This window comes from Antrostomus carolinensis, unplaced genomic scaffold (assembly GCF_000700745.2).
Source record: "Antrostomus carolinensis isolate BGI_N321 unplaced genomic scaffold, ASM70074v2 scaffold2451, whole genome shotgun sequence".
Classification (NCBI taxonomy): domain Eukaryota; kingdom Metazoa; phylum Chordata; class Aves; order Caprimulgiformes; family Caprimulgidae; genus Antrostomus; species Antrostomus carolinensis.
Window position 1 is genome coordinate 34,306 of NW_010293257.1, and position 10,267 is coordinate 44,572.

The following is a 10,267-nucleotide window of genomic DNA, read 5'->3' on the forward strand; positions in this document are numbered from 1 at the left end:
ATATAGTAGCAGAACGGACAAATGATGACACTGACATAGATGCAACAGGGTTGTAAAGTCATATTTTGAATAGAGTAATTGGTGCAGTTGGAAAAACTGGGGAAGCTTTCAGATGTACCAGCTCTTGTTGAGGTCAGAAGGCAAAGCCTTTCTTTATCATTCTTGAGTATAAATTAAGTCTTTTTCTGAATTTGTGCCAGAATTCATTGGTTGTAGATGGGTCTCTAGTTGGTTGTGATGAGGCATCAAACCTTGGCCACATCAGTCTCATGTTGCTGGATAGAGCAAATTGCAAGCAGAAAAATGTTCCACCATAGAGAATATCTAAGTTGGATTTGGCCTTTGATCTGGACTCAGACCAAGCTTTCTTTAAATCTTCTACAAATATATATTCCAATTATAGGCCTTTATATAGATAAATCAGTGATGCACTTAGACCTGACTGAGATCCATGGACTTTAACAGCTATGTGGTGCTTCTGCATATGCACAAGAATTAATTGGTTAACAAATACTGCCCTGAACTGGGAGTTAGAAACATACACAAGACTCCATTTTCACAGGTGTACAATGAAATATCAAAAACTTTAACTTAGATTTAACGAAGAAGTTTTGTAAGATATTGATGCTATAGAGTAAATGAGAAGAATTTAGACTTAAAGCACTTTCCAAATCCTCACACCTTATTTCATTTTACTTTCTTGGTAATATTTTTTCCCCCCCCCTCTAGTAAAAATCTTCTCTAAAGTAACAAGCTGCTTGTTCTAGAAACAGAAGATTTATCATGAGAAGAAAGACATTACTTAAAAATATGCTTGTTAAAGCAGACACAGCCATGTGCTTTGCTTGGAGGCAGTGAATCAATATTGTGATAGTAGCAGTTAATAAAAGTCCTGGGCAAAGACAGAATAAGTAGAACTGTGATGCTTCACAACTACTGCTGTAGTTATTCCTGGACCCATGTGATGACCAATTCTGCTGCTGTTGGGTAGGAATATAGCCAGTGAAATGTTGGGTTTTGGTTGGTGTCCCAACTTTATATTAGTCCCTGAGAGGGATTTCAGTTTAATTAGTATTATCATAAAGAACTCTACCATGTACATGTGCTATGTATGTTTATAGAGAACAGCCACAGCCACAAATTATTTCCAGTTACAATTTATCTCCTTTGTTACCCCAAAATCAATTATATGCTTTACAGTTACAGTGCTATTTCTGGTGGTTTTGCTGTTTATATAATTGTTTTGCTTAGCATTGTTACTCTTCTCACAATAGCACTTTTCTCATTAGTATTAAAAGGTCTGCGTCTATTTTTCTGCCTCCACTAGACATAGAAGGGATTCCGGAAAGGAATAAAGAATTTTTGCTTTTTTAAATACACTCAATGTAGTATTTTCCTCCCCTAGTTTCTAAAATTATGTTGTGCCTATATTGTTTAGAAGTGGAAAGCTGTCAGTTGCAAATGTACGGTGGAAATGGTAAAATGTCTTTATAAGCATAGTTTTCAAAATGCAATAGAAAAATGGTCTAATGGTTTTCATTCCTAATAAAACAGGTAACTAAAAAGAATTTTAAACTATGTAAGGTCCCAGAGAGTTACTAGATGTACTGTAATTATCATTATGAAAATACTGCTATGTTGAAAGTCATGCTGTCATATTTGAATCAACTATTTTTGAATAATTTATATCAAATAGTCCTTTATTCCAGTGTCTCTGAGAAATATTGCTTTTAAGGGAGAATTAAATGTGGCTGTGACTATATTGTGCATACAGCTCACGAGTACAAGCTCGAGAACTTTTGTTAGCAGTCATTTTCTAAGCTATGTGAGTTCCCTGTGCCTTGTAGGGTCCCATTTGACAGTACAAATGAATATATGTGACTCACTCTCTTCATCAGTTTCCCTTATTGCCCCAGCAAGGCAGAATTTGGACAATGCTTGATTTCATTCTGTGAGATGTAAGGTTTGGTGATAAAGATGATTGCATAGATTTAACATACTTACAACTTTGTACAACATAATTTACACAACTTTCTGATTTAAAATACAGTATTATTGCCCTTTACAGCTACCCAAGAGGAGGCTGTTTCGACATGGGTGTCGGTTTCTTCTCCCAAGTAAGAAGTGAAGACAGAGGAAACAGCCTCAAGTAGCACCAGGGGAGGTTTAGATTGGATATTAGGAAAAAATTCTTGACTGGAAAAGAGTTGTGGAGCATTGGAACAGGCTCCCCAGGGAAGTGGTGGAGTCACCATCCCTGAAGGTATTTAAAAGACGTGTAGATGTGGTGTTTAGGGACATGGTTTAGTGGTGGACTTGGCAGTTGGTTTACTGTTGGATGTGATGATCTTAAAGGTCTTTTCAAACCTTAATGATTGTATGATTATACATTTATTATATGGACTAAGAATTGACTGAATAGATTTCAGAAAGTCATTGGAAAATTGTCATGGAATTGAGGTGTTTCCTTCTGGGTTTTGCAGTTATTAAGACAAGGCTTCATTTTATTAAATATTTTTGTGGTTTGTCAGTGCTGGTAGAATATGTCAATGACACTAAGATAGGCAAAATAGCAAAGAACAATGGTGAAAAGGCAGAGAATGAACATTGGAACAAATTATGAAAAGAAATAGGAACTACCTGCTATTTTAAAATAAATATTGGTTACTTTAACTACACAGAAATTATTTGACTCAATGCAGCCAATTAACAACAACAACAAAAAAAGATTGAGTCATTGCAGTACTGGAAATCATACTATATTTGCTAATGATTCCTTTTAACTTTAAATTTTATTAATCTATGGAAAACTACCACAATAGCCAGTCCTATTGCCTGTTCCAGTAGCAGAAGACAACTAATTCTGTTTTTATTGCTTTTACAAACAGTTGTGATCAGTCATGTTAGCATATTGATCTCTGCGATAACCCTCGGACAGCCTGTATGGGCACGTATAATATCGTACCCAGCTATTAAGCGCATCCACATCTATATTGATCTCTGCGATAACCCTTGGACAGCCTGTATGGGCACGTATATCGTACCCAGCTATTAAGCGCATCCACATGCATGGCTCACCATTCTCAGAGAATCTCTTCAGGCTACACTCCTCAGGCCACTGTTGCAGGCTCACAGGACATTGTAGACATACATTGCCAAGACCTCTACTAGCAGCAGTGCTGTGAATTATGCTAGTGAGTCAGTCTAGTGAGATGCAAAATGTATAATTTCTAGATTTGGGTCAAAAACAACCATCTGCTTTAAATTCAAGGTCCCATACCAACAATGAAGCATAACTGCCACTGAGAGTTCACATCTCATCTAGCTTGGACAAAAGGTGTGAAATTTAATTATAGATTTAATAATGCTGTTTGGTTAATGAGTTTCTGAAGTATCTGGTATTCTTGTTTGGCTGAAACCGAGCTTTCTAAACCATTACAGAGTGCTACTAGGATTTCTTTGTAAGTTACAATAACAACCGTGATTTTTACAGCTACCATTTAGAGGCAATTTGAACTATCAGACAATATATCCAGGCTCTTCACATTGCTATATTCTCAAATGGAATTATGCCAGAGCTGAGGAAAATGGGAAGTGAAATAAATATGGGTTTTCATTCTCATTTGACAGATCAAAAACTGAATCACAAAAATGGGACATATGGAAGATAACACACAAAATCTGTAGATGAAACAGAAACTGAAAACGGAGTTTATGAGTGTATGCAGGTATAGTTACCCCAAAGTCTCCTTCCCTTGGACAGGTCTTTTTCCCCCTACTTGTTCTTGCTGCAACTGTTATACCAACCATTATGACTTCAATTTTCTAATATTGTGAAGAAGACATTCAGTATCATCGTTCTATTCCTGAATGTGCGTGGTCTATGTATTTTAGCAAAAGAAAACAAATTCAGAGCTACTGCATGGCTACTGCCATCTTTATGAAATAATTACTTGGGTTTTATATTTTGCCTCAGGTTCTCTGTGTGCCTCACCTTCATTAACTCTGCTCAGAAAGCAAAGTGAAGTGCAAACTGAAATTACTGCACCAGAGCTGCTAAAATTAGGCAAAGTTTGCATTTTTGTCATTGGAGACCTGGTACTAGCCTGCAGTTAGTCTTGCTACCCTGTTATGTATAGGTGAGCACTGAACAAACATAGAAACACTGAAGACCAGCATAAAAAGGAATAATTACTTGCTTGTTATGCTAACACCAAAGAAGTAGAGTTAAAGCTAGCATCCATCTCCTTCCATCTTCTCTTCTCAACACCAATTAGTAATAAAACAGGATTCTCCCCAGGGAGTCCTGAGTCTTAAAACATGCTTTGGCAGGGTTATAGGTGATATGGTAATTATTTAAAGATGAATCAATTATGGACACTGAGGCTGTAGGCAACACATCACTTTGACTCACATTTCAGTACTTGCCCAATTTTCATTAAAACAATTGGTCATATAATACCCATTATATGAATAGATTCCAGAGTTTTTTAACAAGAAGCAAAACTGTGATAACTTGATCTTTGAGCTCCAGAGGTCAAAAATATGACCTTTTTGTAGAGCTCATTAAAAAGAACATGATAGATATGTGCAACTGCATAGAAGTTAGGAAGACTCCATCAGTAAAGAGACTTTCTTTAAATAGAAGCTCCTACCTGCCCTATATGTGTATTTTTTTATTAATACCAGCCAATACCAATTATCTTACCCACCTCTTCTCTCTAAAAGAGATATATAAACAGTTGTAACAGTTCTGCAAGATACCAAAGAAAAAGATGGAGCCTGAAGCTTTTACATGTGCTGAATATGACTGAGGATTTTAGTATGTGAATTTTCTAGTCCACATAAACCCATTAATATCTTGCATTTATGCTTTTTTTCCTGTAAAATAAATACTGTGAATGTTAAGGTTCCCCAGAAGCATTACATGTGAAATCTGGTTAAAACTGAAGAATTTGTATGGAAGCTGCAGGCCCCGATAATGACTTAAAAATCTGTGCTCTGGTTTTGAAAATTAAAAACATAATGTTATTAAAGATCAAAAGAATGTCAGTGTTTCAAAACCTGCTACTAGTATAATTTTCCTTAGACACTAGTAACACGCAAATATTTACTGGATAATAGGTTAAATCAAGTAATATTTTACTGTAGGACTGTGTCATACAAATCAAGGAAATATAATTCATAGCTCTTGTTTCTTTGTAATCAAATTAAATATTCCAAAATAATTCCATAATCTCAAATTATCCAAACCAAGGCATCTGCTTATCTTAGATAGTCAGGATTTTGCACAAACGGTATACAGAGAGACCATATTTATATGAACATATAGAGAGACTGTATTTAAAATTATGAAACATGGAATGATGTAATATAGGTACAGTTCCACTGTGTGCTGTTCTATACGGCCCATTTCTTGTGCTTCAAGCTTAGGCTGGAGAAACCCATTGTAACAGTACAAAAATAATTCAGTTTCATGTGAATTTTATAACTTGATTCCTGTGTTTTCACAGCTTTCAACTCCTAGTTTCTTTGTTGAGACTGCTAATGAAGTTGCTGTAAGTGGTAGGTTTTTGGCAGAAGCACTAGCTTGTAGGGAACTAGACTGACACTATCACTGGGTAATCATTGGTTTTAACAATTTTAAGAATTTTAAAGAACTTGTATCAGATATGATCCGGTAAATTGAAGGTTGAGTCTTCTGTACAATTACAAAGCTCCTCCAAGTCAGTTCAGTTCCCTAGAAATACACAATTATTCAAAAAACAGAATTTTTGAGCAAAATTATTATCGTACACAGGAATTTGAGAATTTTTTGCTTCTGGAGTAGATTCTTTTTTCATTTGATCACCTAATTGTTGTTACAAGTGAAGAAATGTAGGTATGTCTGCATGTTCTCTTTCAGCTTGTATTATGTTTCCTGAAGTGATTACACTATAGTGTTGTATATTTTATGCTCTTTCACCTTAGTACAAATGAATGTAACATTAAAACTGTAAAGAAAATTACTGAAGTTGCATAATGTTTGCATTTTAAATTAATTATATGTATACTTCAGGAGATTTTAAATATTGTTTTTAAGGATATTAATAGGTACTCCTATTGAATCATTAATATATTAAAAATATTTTAATATTTTTAATCCCCTTCCTGCCCCAAGCAACATCTACAGAAATTGGAATCAACATAGTAGGTGGTTTATTCTATGTTCAGTTCTTCAGCTTCAGAAAACCACAGTAGTTTTCACATAAATGCTTTCCTCGAGTAACCTATTATATTCATCAAAAATTTTCAATTTTATATAAATAGTAAACGTCATTATTGGCTAAAGTTAGTAGCAGTCTGAGGCTTACTCATTTTTAGTTAAGACGACAAGTTTTTTAGTGTGTTTGTTAGGTTCTCTATTCCTGGCTAACCTTAACTAATAGTAACGTTAAATAATAGAAGGTGTTCAGCATTACTTCTCTTGGTTCACTAAAAATGTCAGCTCCAAACACAGGGAGATTCCTGTTCAGCAGACTGAATCTTCACCATCTACATACCCTGAGTTAAATAGTTAATTCCATCACAATTATGAATTGCTATTGGCTTTGTGGGACAGGATTTCATCCAAAGAGATGAAATAAAGTTCTGATTTGATCTCTTGTGTTCTCAGTAACATCTCTTTACATTAACTTGGGAAGATCCCTCCAATTTAATTTTAGTTTCTGTGGCAGTATCTAGTGCTTCAGAGGCCAGCTGACAAGGGAGTCTTCCATATAGGAAATGCTTTATCCAGTTGTTAAATCATGATTAGTGGAGACAAAAATTAGTGTGTTCTCAATAGAATCGCTTAGGTGGTTTTGTGGCCTTTCTTTTGCCAAAAATGAAAATGACATTTCATAATGTACTTCCTTTTGGTGCGAGTTCCAGTTAGACATTTCATCATGTAAGTCTAGACTAGTAAAAGAACCCTACATATTTCTACTGTATAGTTCCAATCAGTTGGTCTAATTTCTGCCACCTTTCACTTCCTTCCTGTTCTATTATTTACTTTTATTTACTTACTCCCATGGATTGCTTGAGATTTAACAGGTTTCTTCCATGAAAATTACTCCTTACTGTTATTGTATCTTCTTACTGAGGGGTCTTCTGTCGATGTACCTAGCTGCAAAGAGCTAAGAGTATATGCCTACAAGAATAGATTTGCCTATCCTTCTCTTCCAAAGCAAGAGACTCCTCAACACACTTACCGCATTTATAAAAGAGCGTCCATAAAACAGGCCTTTTCAGCTATTGCTTCCTTGATTTGACATTTCTCTATGCCCCCGAATTTGTAAAAGGCGGGCAATGGGTTTAGATATCATAGCAGCTAGGGTAGTCTATTTAAATGCTTTTCCTAAAAAGCTGCCTCATCAATGGCTAAAACCCGGAAGCCTCTCAGTGCACATGCAGTTCTGCAGCATTTCTAAAATCCCTACCAAAGGTATTGCTTTGCTAAAATTGTTGTTTACTATAAAATCAGTGAACTCGTGTTTCTGGTGAAGCACAGCTATCTAAATATAGATGGGCTAGTATGTGATTTATATTGATATGCTACAGTTTGATTCTGTTCCTGAAGAAGCTGTCAAAATTCATTTCCGCAGAACCTACATAAACAGATACAAGAGTTCTAGATCTTATCCCTGCATGTCTAATCTTGCTTATCTTGTCTGTTATTTCAAATGTGTATAAGAAAATAATAATGAAGTGTTCATTTTATTTGTACAGATGTAAATCTTGAAAGCTGGAATTCAGTTTTTTTATGTTAGTAACTTGAAAATTTTTATGTTAAAAAATCTTATGAAGATTTGAACATGTACTGCATTGCCAGTAACCCACTGCTTTTCTTCTTCTTGAAACTGTTCTTTTTTGCATATTCTGTTGCACACATGAAATATATTTTTCAGATGTGTGATTATTGCAGTACACTGCTTCCATGTTTCTCATCAAAAGTTTCCCCTCACTTGGGTGTATCAGCCATTTATGACTAGGTTTTGGGTTTTGTTACTTAGTTGAAGATGCAAGCAACATGTTTCTCCTAGAAAACATATTTAGTGAAATTACAGTCTTGTTTGCCATATGGTGCTTCATACAGATGGATGATTATTATGCAAATCTTTTGATTAGTGAGTTTCTGCTATTCTAGGAATCATTTACTTTGTATGTGTTGGCTTTGTACACATTTATTTCCATTCTTAGGATAATCTGGGACTGTGCCAAATCTTTTATAGTCTTGGTGATACAGTTTCTTACAACTTTAAACTTTTTCCTGTATTTATGGTTTATTCCATTCTCTTTGTTCACCAGGCAAAAGAATTAACTTTTACTTCAATTTACCATGTAAGAAACATAATGCAAGAAGCATCACTCCATGCGAAATGAAATCAATAACAAAATTTGCATCTTTCCATCCTAGACTGTGCCTCCATGGTTAAAGGCATGTAAGATAGGTGAGGGGACCTGTCAAATAAAACATTTCATTTCATATGCAGTGTTTTGTATGCAACCAGAATCTAGTCTGGTGATTCCTACTAGCTTTTCTCCAAATAGCAAGTTTTTGTAGTGGAGCACTGGACAGATTGATATATAATGCTAGGATTTTTTTATTTCTACATGGTTCATAATGATTTTAGATAGGAATTATATCTTCAGCTATTTATCTATGAACGTAGAATGTGAAAATTGTATGTGAAAGACAATATTCTTTTGGTTGCTAGCCCTTCTGTTAACTTCAGATTCCTTAGATACAAGGGTTTAAGGCCTGTGAGTGATGGAAAGCATCCAATATATGTTCAAGTCCTGTACTAATGTGATGCACTCTCTATTATGATTTGTTCAGCCTCGTGTAAAAATCAAAGGTTTTTTTTCCACTTCCTCAACCAGTCCCAGTATTTATAAAAATTAAAGCATTCCTAAATTATATACTTGAGGTGCATGGACAGGTGCACCAGACTTCTTATTTCTTCAGAGAAGTAAAAATTAGACCTTAGTACATCTGAGATCCAAGGAGACGTGAGAGGTGCCATTTAGGCTCTCCAACAGAATGGTAATGCTGCACACCACAGTGTGTGTTCCAGGAGTGGATTATTGTAAATTAAGCTAATCTTTTATCTTTGTCACAAAACATTCTAATGAATGAGTCTACTAAACTGAAATTTAGATTTTTAAATGTTTTATTTAATGTAATATTTTGATGTTGTGCAAATATGTCAGACATAAACAGTGTAAAATGAGACTCCAATAACTTAACAGTATAAAATGTTATAAAGTGATATTCCTTAACTATATAATTCAAGGTTATACTGAAGGAGAGGGTTTCCAAGAGTAAAACAGTATTTTATGATCAAAGCTGTTACCTTTCATACATTTATCTAAATTGGCTCATTAAAACATTTAATGAATATATAGATACCTATCCCATAGAAAGCAGCTCTTATTTCTTCAAAGGTTGCTGAAAATAAAGCAGTTTTATCTATATCTAAGGTAAAAACCTAAACTGACTAGCTCTGAAGCTGAACTGAATAATTTACTTTATCAGAAGCAATATTGATTGGAAATTTTGGGGCCTATTACGCATCAAGGAAGACTACGTGGTTATAGCAACCCATTTCAGTTTTAATCCCATGAATCTATTAATCATCTGTCTGTAATCAGTTGAATTTTATATTTTTTAAGCCACCACAAGGTAAAAGAACAATTTCACTGTTGTCAGATAGAGAATCATTTGAAACACTACAGGTTTCTGTATTTTGACAAAAATGTCCTTTTTTCTTTTCACTAGTTAAGACTTCGATATAATAAGAAATTTTTTTTGCTACCTGCAAATCATTGTATCTATATGAAATAATGTTAAATACTTGGTAATCAAAATAGTGGAAATGTTCCAGAAGTGGATCCTACTTTGAGAGACAATAGACCCATCTTTGGACCTTCTTTTTCAGTCTGATTTTGTATTTTATTGTTTAATAATAAGTATTTCTCACTTTGCTCACACTCTCTCTCTCTCTCTCTCTCTCTTGCATTTTTCACTGAATCAAAATGAGGTGTTTGTTTAGTAAGGACCTTCTAAATGGCCTGTCCACAACAGTAAGCAGATAAGGCAACAGCAAATAAAGAAACCAAATCACTTGCTGAAAGTTTCAACATCAAATCAGTTAGAATTTAGATGATTTCTTTGGTAGGGAAGTACAAAGGCTGGATGACTTAGCTTCTCAGTTTCCTACCTGAACCTTTTAAATACATGATT